Source organism: Trachemys scripta, chromosome 2 (genome assembly GCF_013100865.1).
Source record: "Trachemys scripta elegans isolate TJP31775 chromosome 2, CAS_Tse_1.0, whole genome shotgun sequence".
Taxonomy (NCBI): domain Eukaryota; kingdom Metazoa; phylum Chordata; order Testudines; family Emydidae; genus Trachemys; species Trachemys scripta.
Genome location: NC_048299.1, coordinates 191,701,741 through 191,718,171, shown reverse-complemented (window position 1 = coordinate 191,718,171; position 16,431 = coordinate 191,701,741).

Genomic DNA, 16,431 nt, shown 5'->3' with positions numbered 1-16,431 from the left:
GCAAAGGTCATAGACATTTGCAGATAATTTTAAATCACTGAAATGAAGCAATTTCAATAAGTAATCATTGGCAGCCCGCTATAAGGCTCTCTGAAGTTGTTCAGCAATTTTTAAAGCTGCACCTTGATTTCAAATCAAGTATGTGTTCTTCATACCCTGGGTCAACTTCTAGTATACTGAAAGCTGGTTATTGCCTTATTTCTTCCTATTCAGGAGTGTGAATTACACCCTAAAGCACTTTTAGCACATTATGCAAATTAGGCCAGTTAAAGCACATGTAGGGAGCCATATGAAACAATTCAGTTGGTCCTTCCAGCTGTATGGCCCAACATTCAGTATGCAATGTATTCCTTTCCACACTGAAAACTCTTATGCCATTTGAGGGGTTGCAGTCCCATTTTGGGGTGGGAAAACATGTTGAGAACTGGTGTGTGAAGGGAAGTTAGCAGAATCACCAAAGAGCTCTGCCATGATATATGAAACCACAATTCTCCTTAAACAAGAGGAATTTATTAAAGAAAACAACTACTAATACAGACCTAAACAGTCTTGCACACATCTTGATTTGCTGCTTTGTCTTCTTTGTTTACTAGGGACAGTACTTCGCCTGGAACTGCATACACTACCCAGGGAAATCTAGTGGATGAATAATATAGTGCAAGTAAATATATATAATCAGCATGAAATAATTTTCATGTTCCACACCATGTGGAAGTGGAACATGGACTGTAGATAATGCACTAGAATTGCATTGGCCCAAGGGACTCAGGCAAATTTTTGCAAATACAAATGCTGATGCAAAAGGAGCATGTGTGATTCATTAGAAATCACTACTTCTTCATCTTAATAAAACAGTCTTATCTTCCTAATGGCTTGTGAACTAGTTTTCCTGTCCTAGGCTTAAGAAATATCACTGAGGAAAGGCTCAGCAGTGAAGGGTACAATCAGTTACAAGAAACTAGTTAATTATTTTTAGTAGTAAAAATAATTATGTTAGGACTCAAAAGCCCCAGTGTGCTGGGTGTGATACAAACAAGGAAGAGAGACAATCCATGTGTTGAAATTTTGTGGAAATGGGCCATACAGGATTTTAATTAATGAAATATTAACCAAAGCAACTGAAAATCATAATTCAGCTTTGGGCTAAGCTGAGAGAGAGAAGTGATTTTGTTTTAATGAAGAACCCTTCAGCATTTGAAGGGCAGCTTGTTTATTACAGGCTTGGCAGTATTATGAAAAATGTGAATTAGTTTTCAGGAAATAGAGTTATGTTCTTCAGTAACTAAAACAAAGAATGATGCCTCATGTATAACCATGTCATCTTGCCGAAAATCAGGATTTGGATTTGTAAGGCAATGGTGACAGCAGCACTATCATTACCCTTATCATGGAAACCTGGAAAACAGATTACCAGAGAAACCACAGGAAACAAGCAAAAGCCATGTTGGCTTGTTTGAGAGATCAGTATAGACAGAAAAGTGGGTTTTGTTTTTGAGTTTCATTAACATTTGTTCCAAAAAGAGCAAGGGAAGGTGAGACTTTTTAGGTTTTTTTTTCAGTACATGACACTTACATACTTGCTCACGTACAGTTTTTCTGGTTAAATCAGACTCTTGGCACTAAGCAGACTGGTGCTAGACTCCATGTACATGTTCAATAGTAAGGCCTATCCTATGCTATCTTTATGACCTCATCAGCTAGTATTCTGTGTACCCTGTACCTCTTTCTAGCTATTGACAAGAAATCTGAACACAGATGCTTCTGATCTCATATTGTACAGCAGATTATTTCAGTACTGAACTCCTTGAGTGCAGTGTCAGATCATGCCCTTACTATTGGCAATATTGACATTTCTACTGCACATCTCATTGGCTGCCTTGTTTACTTTTCCATGACAAGGGAAAAAATATTTCTCCTCTAGTCCAACCCTCCCCAACTTTTCTATAAATGTACATTATTTTCATTATGGCTGTTGTTTTTTTTTAAACCATGGTTACGGGTTTCAAACTTCAGAATAATCATATATAATTGAGAACCCTTCTGCCAGTTAGAATTGGCAGCAACAAGGGCCAGGTTCAGTATCTAGGGATTCCTTTTCAACAATACAACACAAAACTGTCTCGAGCCCGCATCCTGTGACCTGGGATAATTACACACCACCCTCTGGGTGCCTCTAAGAGGCAATACTTCCTCTCTTGCAAGCACAGACTCTGAGTGTAGCAAAAAAACTTAATAAAAGGAGGGAAATAACTTGGCATTAATTTGGAAAAAAAACACCATAAACAGTGTTCATAAACATAAACCATGAGCAAAAGACCCACCCCCAAGCAGTGTCCTTTTCCCCTCAGGTTCCAGCAACCCAAAAGACCCTTTAACATGCCTGTCCTTTCTCTGCCCCCCACTCACAGTTGCTGTCCTTTGGTCAATGCAGACCCAGAGTTCAGAGGTGCATCTGCTGAGTTCACCTCCTACCCTGGGTGGAGGGAGGGAGAAAGGAGGCACCTTACTCGCTCCACTGCTCAGGCACTCACTCACCACCCCTCGCCACCTGCTACCCTGCTGGCCGCTCACTGCACCTCTCCACCCATCACCCTAGTGGCCGTTTGCTGCACCCTTCTGCCAGCTGCCCCCTTGCTTGCACCTCTCTGCTCACTCCAATTCTCTCCACCAGCTGCCTTGCCCTTAACACTGCTCTCAGTGATTTCAGCTGTTAGTGGGGGAGCCTCACTGCTAGTGCACACTGAGCAGCCTCTTGCATCCAAGACACTGTCCCAAACCAGGTCTAATACTTAGACCTAGGTATCAGTGATTTCAGCTCTGCAGCATGTAACAAGACTCTTAATTGAGTCTAAATTAGCTCTTTTATTACATAGTGGAGACAGGAAGGGCCAAATGGTGTCTAAAATCCTTAAGCAGGGCCCACACCACCAGGAAAACATATCTGTCCCCATCCTCTCTCCACTTACTGGGCTTGGAACCCAAGTCCCCTGCCTAGTGAGTGCCATTCAGTTGAGGGTGAGTCCCTCCATATGCCAAGTTCAGTTCTGCTGAATTCGATTAACACCGCAAGGATAACAACCCTTTATTACTCCTGCACAATAACAAGGAGACTGGGGATCCAACACCAGCCAAAAGTGATAATTTGGGCAAGCAATCCCATCCTGTTGAGCAACTAGGCAGGTTGCGTGTGCCCATGCAAACAAGATCAGCTCCTGAAGTCCTCTTCCATAGCTCATCATTAGATGTCAGCAGAGAACTCATTCAGACTCTGCTTACATAATTAAAACTATACATACAGCGAATAGACAAAATACACAGCTATCAGGCACTACAAAAAAGAGAAGGCCCTTATGTCAATTACGATGATATTATGTGAAAGGACAGAGGGACACCTCATGCTAGATTAATCAAGACATATAGGTGCTATGAGTAAACTTAACCCCTGTGAAGAAAGCTAGCAAAAGTCCTACTCATCACTTACCTAAATTGCCCTTCAGTCTTATTTTCAAGTACATAAATTAAACTTAAGTGGTGCATAAGCCTTGTACTGGGCCTTTGCACATGGGTGAATTTCATCTTACATGCATGAAATTCTATATGACCAAAGTTTTCACACACTTAACTGTCAGCTCAGAATTTCCTCAGGCATCTGTTCTTATTTCTCAACTGATGTAATTTCTGATATCCCGTAACAATTGATCTCTCCAATATGAAATCTATACCACCTGCTGAAGGTTGGTGTTTGGCCATTTCCAGATCTATTTTCCAGCCATATTTCTTTTATAAGTATATTTAACCTTTGCAAGTGTAGCAGGGTGGCTTGCCCCTTTACAGCTAGAGGCCTGGAGCCAGCCAACCTTGATTACTAAGGAGACACAACAGAGCAGGAATCACCTGATTTCCCTATAAGGGGGTCAGGAAGCTGTGGAGAGACAATTCACAAAAGAAATATAGGGGCTGATGGATGGGAGCAAGTAGGTGCCAGCAGAGACACCTGGGACTTGGGGAGTGAGACAACAGGCAGGGAATGCCTGGGAGAACTAATGGACTTGAAAACTTTATTTGGAATCTTCGTTAATTTAATAAAGCAGAACCCAAACAGGGGTGGTAATGGACAAAAGAGTTTGTGAATGATTCCCTATAGGGGGAAAGTGAGGGGAGGGGCTGCTTGCAGAACCTTCCTGATGCTCTCAGAGGGCGTCTGGCCTCAGTTGGTGCCTCATTGATAATTAGTTAATATTATCAAGTAATTCTGATCATTATCAATTCCTTTACTGATCATTGTAATAACATTAATCATGATAGATTTACTTAGCAATAATGTGAATGTCTTAAGAGCTTCTATAGGATTTCCAGTGTAAATTCAGCATTAATGATTGTGGCTTTGATTCCAAGTGTTATCCTTCCTTGCAAATTATGTTCTATGGGTGACAGACAAAAGAGCTATGGCATCAGTGGAGAAAATACATTTCATTGCTTCCTCGGGAAGATGACATTTCTAGAACAATGTTTCTTAAATGGTGAAGCTGGCTTCTTTTATTATGACACTGACCTTTTCCAGGGAGGAAACAAGTAAAGAAAAACAAAGATGAAAAGGAAAGTCTCCCTTTTTGCTTGGGACTTAGCTAAACCAGATCCAGATGTGTTAAATACAGAAAATATATAGTACTATGCAACCTTCTCATGTGGTGAAATTTAGCCCTGTGCAGAGAGCTAGCACAAGACCTGTGCACCAATTGAGGAACTGAACCTTACACAAGCATTGTATGGGCCCTTTGCATTGTGGTGAATTTCATCCATAGTGAATTGTAAATTGGGATATCATAGTGCACTGGAAGCAATTCGGAGCATTTTCGCTACAGTTTCTATTCAGCTACACTGAAATCAGATTCTGTTGTAGATGATTCTTTACTTAACAAGTCTAAAGGGAAAGTGATCCAGTGTGTGAGAGAGATGTGGGGGAGGTGTCATATCCTCATGTTTTAAAAAAAATCCATAATTGAACATTTTTTCTAAAACAAGCCCTGTCAGTTTAGAGATTGGAGGAAATTTTTTTAAATGCATTTTGCTTTTCACTGTTTACGCTTATTTAGGGCATTTATCTAAATTTGACAAAGGAAAACAATTAAGACAGTTACATTTTCAGGTTATTTGGTGCTACAATTACTGTGAAAAATGTTTATTTCAAATAGCTCCAACATATTTTTTTCTAAATTGTAGCAATATTTCTAGCTGTCTTACAATTGGTAATGGGGTTGTTTATATAAAATCTGCTTTTAGAGGCAAATACATTAGTGTCCCTTTAAACCTGTAATGAAATATTTTGGCTGGACCATACCACTGATTTCAATGGGACTACTCTCAGTTTATGCAATCTGTTCAACAGTAAAAGTGTCTGCAGGATCAAGCTCTAAATGGACCAGCATAGTGCATTCTGGGACCAAAGATCAGGGAAAGATTATTAGAGGGGTGGGTTTTAAAATCCTGTGTTCAGTAGCACTTTTCACTTAGGTGGGTTAGTAATGTAGCTGTAACAGTATTGAGAGTGAAACTTTTGAAAGAAAACTCCAAGGGTCAACTACTCACCTGTTCTAAATCAGTATAGTTCCATTGACTTTAATGGAGCTATGCTGGTTTGCTACAGCTGAGGATCTGAATCAGAAGTTTTTAATGGTAAAAAGCTTTGGGGAGATGAGGAGTTTCAATTTTAATTAAATGTTATAAGTCTGTCTGTATGCTAGTCATGAAACACTTGCTATGATAAAATGCTACCTATATATTTTACACCAAATGAGAGTCTGGCTCAATGACATAAGTAATGGAAGTATTTTTCCTTGGCCAGGACAGAATTATTTCTTTGAATACAAATAGTATTCAAATTATGCTACATCTTATGAGCCATCTGAAGCTTTTGTGTGTGTGTTTGTGTGCTTGGCAAACAGACAATCAGAGGCACTGATCATCCCTTATAATTTTGCCCCTTTCTAGCAAAGATGTGATCTTCAATCACAACTCTGGTTTAAAACTTGAAGGAGATCAATACTGTTTTTATTTTGCTGTTTGATAACCTGCTGAAAATGCAGTTCATGTTTCCTATAATGCATTTATTTCAGTGACCATTTGTCATTTTTCAATACTTTAGATGATATGGAAACATCAAGAGATAGTAAGCAAGGCAAATATAACTATGTGTGTCCCTCAATGTGTCACCTGCCATACAGAAGACATTCTCAAGAGGGCTTGCTGAATGTGCTAACCAGCTTCCCAGGCATCAGGGAGGATGCCTATTGCATTGCAGAGGAAGCAATGAAGGATATATATTACTGTTTGCTGGACAACCATCCACTGCAGGCATATAGTATATTTTTATATCACTAACTGACACACCTCTCTTTTCTCTTTCTTCCCTGCTTCCCAATTGCTAAATAAAATATATAAGGACAAATTTTCAAAGGAATCTTCTGAATTGATCAATTTTGCGCACACAAAAAATCCAGTAGGCAATTGCTGTGTATTATGTCAGTTTGAGTGGGATATTTTGCACACAACTGATACAGGTGCAGATGTTTAAGGCATTATTTAGAAGGGGTTTTTATAAATTACTCCACAAATTATCTCTCTTTTCTAGAATGCTCAGCCATTTCTTAGGGCTAAATTCTGTCAAATTTTGTAGTGATCTCAGGGAGTGAAATTTACTTCCTTGTAGAGGCACAAGGCTGATTCACTGCTTAATACCTAGTTTGAGGGCTTAAGGAGGATTTATGTGAGCTGGTCAACAAAATGAGTTTAAATTATTTTCTGTGTCATACTGCCACTATGTTTAGCTTTTGATATGGCACAGCATATACCATGGCCAAAATACAGGTATTTGGTGTACTTTTTGCCACAGTATATAGAGACTTCGTATAATATAATTGACTTAAAAAATGTAAACTCAAAGAAGTGGTGAATAAGGTTCCATGGGAAGAAAAATCTAAGGGATAAAGTAGTTCAGGAGAGCAGGCAGTTTCTCAAGAGGAAATAGTAAATATACACCTGCAAACTATTCCAATGTGAAGGAAAGATAGGAAGAATAGTAAGAGACCAATATGGCTCCATCAGGAACTCTCTAATGACCTGCAAATTAAAAAAAAAAAGAAAAAAAAGAAGGAATCTTATAAAAAGTAGAAACATGGACAAATTGCTAAGGATGACTGCAAAAGATTAGCACAAGTATGCAGGAACAAAATTAGAAAGGCTAAGGCACATAATGAATTACATCTAACTAGGAACATAAAAGTCAATAAGAAGAGGTCCTTTAAATACATTAGAAGCAAGAATAAGAAGAAGGATGGTGCAGTTCTTTACTCAGTTGGAAGGAGAACTAATAACTGATGACATCAAGAAGGCTGAGGGCTTTAATGCCTATTTTGCTTCATTCTTCACTAAAAAGGTTAATGGTGACCAGATATCAATTAATTACTAACAACATGGGGAAAGGAAGAGAAGCTAAAATAGGGAAAGAACAGGTTAAAGACTATTTAGATGAGTTAGATGTATTCAGATCAGCAGAGCCTGATTGAATTCATCTTAAAAAGCTAACTGAAGCAATCTCAGAAACATTAGCAATTCTGTTTGAGAATTCATGGAGGATAGGTGAGGTCCCAGAGGACTGGAAAAAAGAAAACATAGTACCTATCTTTAGAAAGGGGAATGAAGAGGATGCAGGGAATTATGGACCAGTCAGACTAACTTCCATAAGTGAAAAGAAAATGGAACAAATTATTAAAGAATCAAGCACCTGGAGCATTATATGGTTATAAGGAATATCCAACATGGATTAGGCAAGAACAAGTCAAGCCAAACCAATCTAATTTCCATTTTTCACAGGGTTACCAGCCTAGTGAGCAGGAGAGAACAGTAGACATGATATATCTTGATTTTAACTAGCCTTTTGACACAGTCCCACATGACATTCTCATAAGCAAACCAGGGAAATACTGTCTAGATAAAATTACTATAAAGTGGGTGCACAACTGGTTGAAAGACCATACTCAAAGAGTAATTATCAATGGTTCACTGTCAAACTGGTTCCCCCCCCCCCCTATGCAGGGCAGCCCTGGATCCAGTACTATGCAGTATTTTCATATGCTTATAAAATGTGTAGAAGACAACAGCTGGGAGGGGATGCCCTTGACAAATCAGATAATGCATCTGAAATCAACAAGAACAAATTCAATAAAAAAAAATTCAAAGTACAACATTTAGGAAGGAAAAATAAAATGCACAACTACAAAATGGGGAATAAATGGCTATGTAGTAGTACTGCTGAAAGATATCCCGGGGTTATAGTGGAAGGGATCTGGGGGTATAGTGGATTAAAAATTGTGTATAAGACAGCAATTTGATGCAGTTGTAAAAAAAAGAATAATAGCATTCTGTTGTGTATTAACAGGAGTATCATATGAAAGACATGGGAGGTAACTGATCCTCTCTACATAGCATTGATGATGCCTTAGCTGGAGTACTGTGTCCATTTTTGGATGCCATACTGTAGGAAAGACGGGGATAAATTTGAAAGAACCCAGAGGGGAGCTATGAAAATTATAAAATGTTTAGAAAAACCGACCTATGAGGAAAGGTTAAAAAAACTGGACATGTTTAGTCTTGAGAAAAGGAGACTGAGGAGGGACCTGATAATAGTCTTCAAGTATATATTAAGAGCACAGTGATCAATTGTTCTCCATGTCCATGAAAAGGAAGACAAATAGCATTTAGAACTGATCCAAAGATGAGAACAAGTTTTTTTTCCCAGAAAATGCTGACATTTCTAAGTTGTTTTCATTTTAAAATGTTTGAAATAGACCCATTTTGGTTTTATTTTTAATGCAATGATTTTCATTTTTTTAACTTATTGAATGCATTAATGGAAAATATGTAAATAGTTATAGATTTTTTTTCATTTACTGTAAAAAATTGAGACATGAACCTTTTTCTGTAGTCCTTTGCATGTTTTTTTTAATTCACAGAGAAAGGCACAACATTTCTCTCTCTCTCTCTCTCTCTCTCTCTCTCTCTCTCACACACACACACACACACACACACACACACACAAAATAAACAATGTCATCCATTTTTGATGAAAATGTATTTTTTGTAAAAGCCATTTTTTCAACTGATGTTTATTATATCTCTGTGTGTGCATGCATGCGCATATTTGTATATATAGTGTCTTGCAGTAGCAGACCATAGTTAAGGTTGTGTTGTATTTTTGTTTGTTTGTTTTACAGGGTCTGTATCTTGGTATTTCAGCTTTTTTTCAGAACCTTTTTTTGTAAAGATACCATTGGAAATTTGATATGTGTCTGGAATGATCTTCAGTGTGTATTTAATATTTGTATTTTGTTGGCTTTTTTAGGACATTTGGGGAAGCTGGAACACAAAAAAAGCTGGATTCCCCCCCCCCCGCACACACAGTTCACATTCACTGCCCCATGCTGCTATCTGAGCAATAACATGACATCAGAGATAACCTCTACTCATCACTCCCTCCCTCCTTCCAGTTCATTTTCATGCTTGGCAAGAGTCAATGTTGTCCTGGTTGTCATGGGAACAGCTTCCTTTTTGATAACTGACTTACCTCAGTTTACCATAACATTATTACAAACAAGGGTCCCAGGAGGCGCTGCAATGCAAGCATGCTGGGGTTGAATAAGCTCCTGCTGTGCTCCTTTGGGTTTATAGTGTGGTAAATTCTAATGGTTCTTTCCAAAGGGCAACTGTTAGTTACTTCCTCCAAAAGTGTTATATGAAAATAAGAAACAAAATGCCAGCTCATTTTCATGTATATGTATAGGTTTACTATATATTGGGGGCTCTGGCTTTCTGAATATGTATATTTTTTTAAAAAAAAGATGGAAATTATATATGAAAGTCCATACTCATTTTTTTCTTACACAATTAAAAACAAATTAATTTGAAAGTTACAGTAACAGTTATTTACTATTTATACTGTAAATACTGATGTTAGAAGGTTTGTAGTACATGAGAGCGTGTACTGTTGAGGAAGGATGGTCTCATGGTAGGGCAGTTGAATGCCACCCTGGAGACTGGGATTCTTTCTCTGCCTCTGTCACTGAGTTACTGTGTGATGCTGGGCAAGTCACTTAAACCAAAATTTTCACAGATAGTCACTTTTTGCATGTAATTAAAGGATGTGCCATAATTAAGGCTACAGTTTTGGCATGGAGATTTTTAGTAAAAGCCACAGACAGGTCACAGGCAATTAACAACAATTCACGGAAGCCATGACCTGTCCCTGACTTTTACTAAAAATGTCCATGACAAAATGGGGAGGGAGGAGGGTCGAGCACCCTGCCCTGCTGTGGCTGGGAGGAACCCTAGCCTGTGGCAGCTTGGACCTGGGGAGCTCTGGGAAATCCCTTCCTCAGAGGCTGGGGAGCTGTGGGGGATCCGCCCACTGCCAGCAGCAGCTGGGGAGCTCTGGAAGATTCCCTTCCCCTGCCCGCGGTAGCTGGGGAGCTGCCAGGGATCTCCCGCTGCTCACAGGGACTGGGGAGTTTTGAGGGATTCCCCCACCAGCAGCAGCAGCTGAGGAGCTGCCAGGGGTTGCCCGCCGCCTCTGGGAGCTGGGGAACTCCAGGGGACCCCCCCCCCCCAGCCACCGCGGAGGCCGGGGAGCTGCAGAGGATTCCCCCACCACTCCAGGTGGCAGTGATACCTTGCAGCTCCCACCCTCTGCAGGCTGAAGTCACGGAGGTCTGCAGAAGTCACTGATTCCATGACTTCCCTGACCTCCATGACCAAATCGTAGTCTTAACCATAATGCATATACATAAGGGTGGGGTCTGAACTAAGGTTACACAGGCAATATTTATTCAGATATTTACTAACTTGAGAGTACTTTACAACATTTTAATCCTTAACTTTCTATGTCCTAATGTATTGTAGTTTAGTGTATTGATGAGAGCCACTTTAACTAATTTTAAACAAAGCTCTTATTTTTTGTAAATATATATTTTGGAAAATGTTGGTCTACTCTAATTGTAGTGTTGTAAAGAGTGCTGGTTAAACAATGAATGATTCATATTATAGAGTACATCTAGGGAAAATTAATGAAATTGCATTCAGATAACTGTCTTTGCAGCAGTTTCCAATGAGGGAAAATATTGGAAACTAATTTGGGACAGAGCAGGAGGCTTCCTGAAATATTATCAATAAAAACAGTGGGGACGTTTAAAAATATACAGTTCAAACATGTTAAGGAAAACAATGCATGTAATTTAGGTAAGAGGGCTGTTCTGTTTAAAAAAATAATCTCATTTCCTTTTTTCAGGCACAAATAACTAGTAGGACAATTAAAGCAATTTAGAAGTCTAATGACTGTACCTGATATGTCGGAGCATTCAAGTGGTAAAATATGTGAATGACATCAATTACACCTTCTAAATTGCAAGCGCACAAAGAAACACTGGTCTTAAAATCAAACCCAGGAAGTTCGTTTAGGGCAGTGTTTTCCAAACTTGGGACGCCACTTGTGTAGGGAAAGTCCCTGTTGGGCTGGGACGGTTTGTTTACCTGCCACGTCCGCAGGTCTGGCGGATCGCGGCTCCCACTGGCCGCAGTTCGCCGCTCCAGGCCAATGGGAGCTGCTGGAAGCGGCAGCCAGTACGTTCCTCGGCCCACGCCACTTCCCACAGCGTCCATTGGCCTGGAGCAGCGAACTGCAGCCAGTGGGAGCCACGATCGGCCGGACCTGCGGACGCGGCAGGTAAACAAACCAGCCCGGCCCACCAGGGGCTTTCCCTACACAAGCAGCATCCCAAGTCTGGGAAACACTGGTTTAGGGGAATATCTACTTAATCCAGTGATGAACCGGCTTGGTATACTGTGATTCAAATTCATTTGTGAAAGAGAGAGCTGTCTGGTTGTGGGCCATAGATAACTCATTCTATATTAAGCAACAGAGGGTCCTGTGGCACCTTTAAAACTAACAGAGAAGTATTGGGAGCATAAGCTTTCGTGGGTAAGAACCTCACTTCTTCAGATTCAGACTAACACGACTACCCCTCTCATTCTGTATTGTAACTCATTCTGTTTGTGATATCCCAGATGAAGAAATATGAATTCTATGAGGTGGATGATGTTGTGAGGGGTAAGAGGTAGGAAGGAGCAGCCAATCAATATAAAAGAAGGCAATAAAATTCACAATGACTGAAAAAAATGACAGATATATTTCTTAGGAAATTAAACAGAAATAAATAAAACAAGATAAATAAATAAAGGGGAAGAAACGGAATATAATGTAGCATCAGTACTGAGGCATTAAGAACACTGAGCAAAAAAAGGATGGTGGATGAAATTATAATCCTCTGTCATAGTACCCAACGGAAGAAAACAAAATCACGAGCTTTATTAATAGAACTAAAGTGTTGAACATAAGTCAGAGAAATTATATAGAAATGCAGGAGGTACAATGCAATTCAGCTAAGAAGGAACCTGTGATACAGTATTCCAGTTACCCAAAAAGTAGAGAGAATATGAATCTTTAGAAATTCAAAGTGACGTGTACCCTTAACAAAAAAAGATAGCTGCTAGAACAAGGACCACTCAATTCAGCTAACAATAAGGGTATATTACATTTATATAATACCTTTCATCCTGAAGATTTACACGAAGTGAGGATCTGGCTCATAGTACCGAAAGCTGACTAAGTTTTAAACAGCATAAATCAGAGGACAAGAAAATTCCAAATTCAGCACTCCACAATACTTTTAGTTTGATAAAACAAGGAGTGGTCTGAGTGGAAGGATCAGTTCATCAGATTCCAAAACACTATTTTTAGGAAATACTAGTGAAACCAAGCTTTCAACTCCTTCACATTTCTTGGTCCACACATTAGGGTGAAGTTGACACAGTCGTAGGCTTTAGGGAACTACAAAGGCTGGCTTTATGGGTAGCAGACTAATTTTAAACATATCTTATTTGCAATATGTTGCGTTTTGAAAATGATTTCATTCAGATGAAGATATAAGTCACCACTTCAGCAATGTACTTATGCATATACTTAACCTTTAGCGAACAAGTATTAGGTTAGGCACATATTTAAATTCCTTGTTTTCAGGCCATAACTAATTTATTTTGTAATTGGTCCAGTCCAGTTTTGATAGTCTCAATGACTTCCATGGAGCCAGGATTTCACCCTTTAAATATATTATTACATTTCCCAGATGCAACTGGGCCTGCAACTTAAAGGCCCAGTCCTGTGAGGTGCTGAGAATGCTCGTCTTACATATTTCAGTGCAAGTGGAGGGAGCACAGGCTCTCACAGCATTGAAAACTTAAGTATTGTATAAACAACTTTTTTTAAGTTGCATATGGTGAAGCAAATATTAAACTTCAGTATTTTCTGACTTTATTAATGATATTACAGTAGTGTCTAGAGGCCCCAATTGAAATCAGGGGACCATAGTGCTAGGCACTCTATAAACACATAATGAGTGACAGTCCCAGCTGTGAATAAGTTGCAATCTATATAGACAAGGGAGGAAAGGGAGATTTATTATTCCTATTTCACACATGGGGAACTGAGACAGAGAGAGATTAGCTGATTCGTCCAGCGTCACACAGGGAGTTTGTGTTAGAGCCAGGATCTGAACACAGGTCTTGTGGATTCCAATTCAGTGCAGTAGCTGCAAGACTATCTTCCCTCTCTAGATATTCAAGGAAACACAGTGAATGTTTTATGTTATGAGGTATAATTTTGTTTGACTGTAAGGAAGAGTATGCTGACATACTGATGGGGGGTGAGATGCCCCTACTGCACTACCTTTACAAGTATTGTAATACCCCATTTGTGCACCAAGCATAGAAGATAGCTTTTATTTAATTCTAATGTTCAGTGACCTCCATACAATTCCTATCAGAGACTTTTTTTTTTTAAATAAACACAAACTTAATCTAAAGCTAATTTATTTTTATGGAATTCTGCTAGCAGTTGTTAGTGTGGCTTCTTTGAGCCTAAAAAAAAGAATACAGAATCCATTCAGACTTAAATAAAAAAAAAGAAGGAAATTAGGCTTGGCTTGTCACAGTCTTCTAAAGTAATTCCACTTAGTGGAAAGTAGAGTTGTACATTTTTCAGTCACACAAAAAAACACTTTGAAAGTAAATCTTCATAATTAAGCATCTTCTATTTAATTCATATATAAAACAAATTGTGTCACTGCTTTGGCACTTTCCAATTGCTTCCTGCTGTTACACAGGAACCCTATTCAAATGGATAACCAAAGGCAATACTGAGGTCAAGGAAACACATTCTGCAAGTCTTCTTGAGTGCCATTAACCTCCATACCCCAACTGAGGTTTTCATTTATATTTTTAATTTATTCCACTTTACAAAAAAGAACAAAACCCGCAGAACCAGGAATATATATATATATATATAATTTAGTGAATCAACACAGACGTTTTTATTCCTTGCAACATTCTCTTTGGATTGTAGATTCGTTCCTTTGGGACTAAATTGGCTGAAATATTTTTCATTCATACAATCACAAATCTCATCCCCAAAATATATTCATTTAGATCTGTTTAAAACAATTAGTTTTTTTGTTTGTTTGTTTGTTTTTAAAATAATAATACTGTTACTTCTTGGATTTGGGTCATATGAGCTAAATTAATGAGGAACTATTGCCTTCCCAACTGGTCACTAGTTTTTTTGGTTCAGAAAAATAAATTAGCCTATGACTTAAAATATAGACTAGCCATAGAATGACTGAAGCTGCAGCACCTTTGGGAGGGGAAAAATAATTTGAAAAGGAATGAGGAAAATTCTGCATGCTAGACAGGACTTTGTAGAGTAAATTAATAATCCTAGTTTTGAAAATGGTGCCTTCTGTTGAGCAATATAGCTTCAGCCTGTGGCTACCATCATTCTGACTCTCAATCACAGGCCAATAGTCTTCCAACCTGAAGCCTTAGCTTCAGTCAATATAGGCCAGATTGTTCTTGACCCTGGCATGAGTGCATGAAAGGTGATAGAGCACAGCACAAGAAGAATCCTCACATTTGACCTATATAAGCAAGAGCCAGGGACAGTAAGTCTCCAGCTTGAAGAATACAAGGACTGCTCATTTCATGAACCCCTGGGGGAGCAAATTGCTCCCAAAATAATGGGTGGGAAAGTGGTGGGACACAGCACTTCAGAGAAAGCAGACACAATTTATCTATACCAGACCATAGGGAAAGGTTGCTACATATTGCCCATTAGTCAGAGCTATGCCTTAGTGTCACAATCTTTCATAACACATCATTTTCAAGTACTATGTGAAGTATGCTGTTATATGGTTTTGTAATTAATTGACAGTGACACTACTGGTCAAATTCATACAATAATTAGAGACAAATGTTTAAAAAATATGCTATAATTAAAATGATAAATTTGTTCTTTTCTTTTTCCCCCCTCTAAAAAAGAGGAAAACTATCAGTTCGTCCCCTCTGGCTATCTCGGCCTTTGTCTCTCTTTTAACAACTCTTGGACAAAGTTAATTGTGGATTTTAAGAAAGGTACCAATTACTTTTAAATACAACATTGCTTTAGGCTTCCTGTTGTACCCCAAAAAGAGATATAAATTAAAAAAAAATACAATTGTACTTACTGTTTATTGCACTTTCCATTAAATGGTCTCATAGCATATACCAATCATTAATTAAACAAAGTTCTCAAAGCTCCTATGGGTAGTTATATACACATTTATAAATTATATAATTTAAAACACAGAGAGATTGAGTGACGTACCCAAAGGCACACACTTCCATTTTCTAGAACGGGTAGATTTTTTTTTCTTCACCAAAAGCTTCAGTGAAAATACCAAAAATTTCAGTTCCATGAAAAATTGCAAAATCCAACCTTTTTTTTTTTTGGTGTTCAGCAACCATAAATCAAATTAAAAAAAAAACAAAACAAAAAAAAAACCCTGCTAAAAACTAAAAATGTTTAATTTTTCACCCAAATGTTTTTGGTTCTCCAATGAAAATACAGATGCTTCCTGTGACATTGCACCCCATAATGCTTTATGGAAATATGCTTATGAAAGTATATATGACATAACTGGAATATGTTTTATGCTACATATGCCATGTAACATATCTCTGTAAAGGTTATGATCTACTGAATATATTCATCCTATTTGTATGCCTGTGTCATTTTTATATTCGAAGTTATAGATATTGGCTGTGTACTTTTCTGAGTTTAAGTAGCCTTAGTAAAGCATTTGGTCAGCTTCTTGAGAAAGGAATGTGCAAATTATGTGCCCAATCAAGAAACACTTAACTGACAATGGATCTTGGAAGACTCCAATCCACATAAGAAGTCTTCCTGGAGACTTTCAAGATAGTATGTGAATAATGGCTGCTAACTGTAAAAACTGA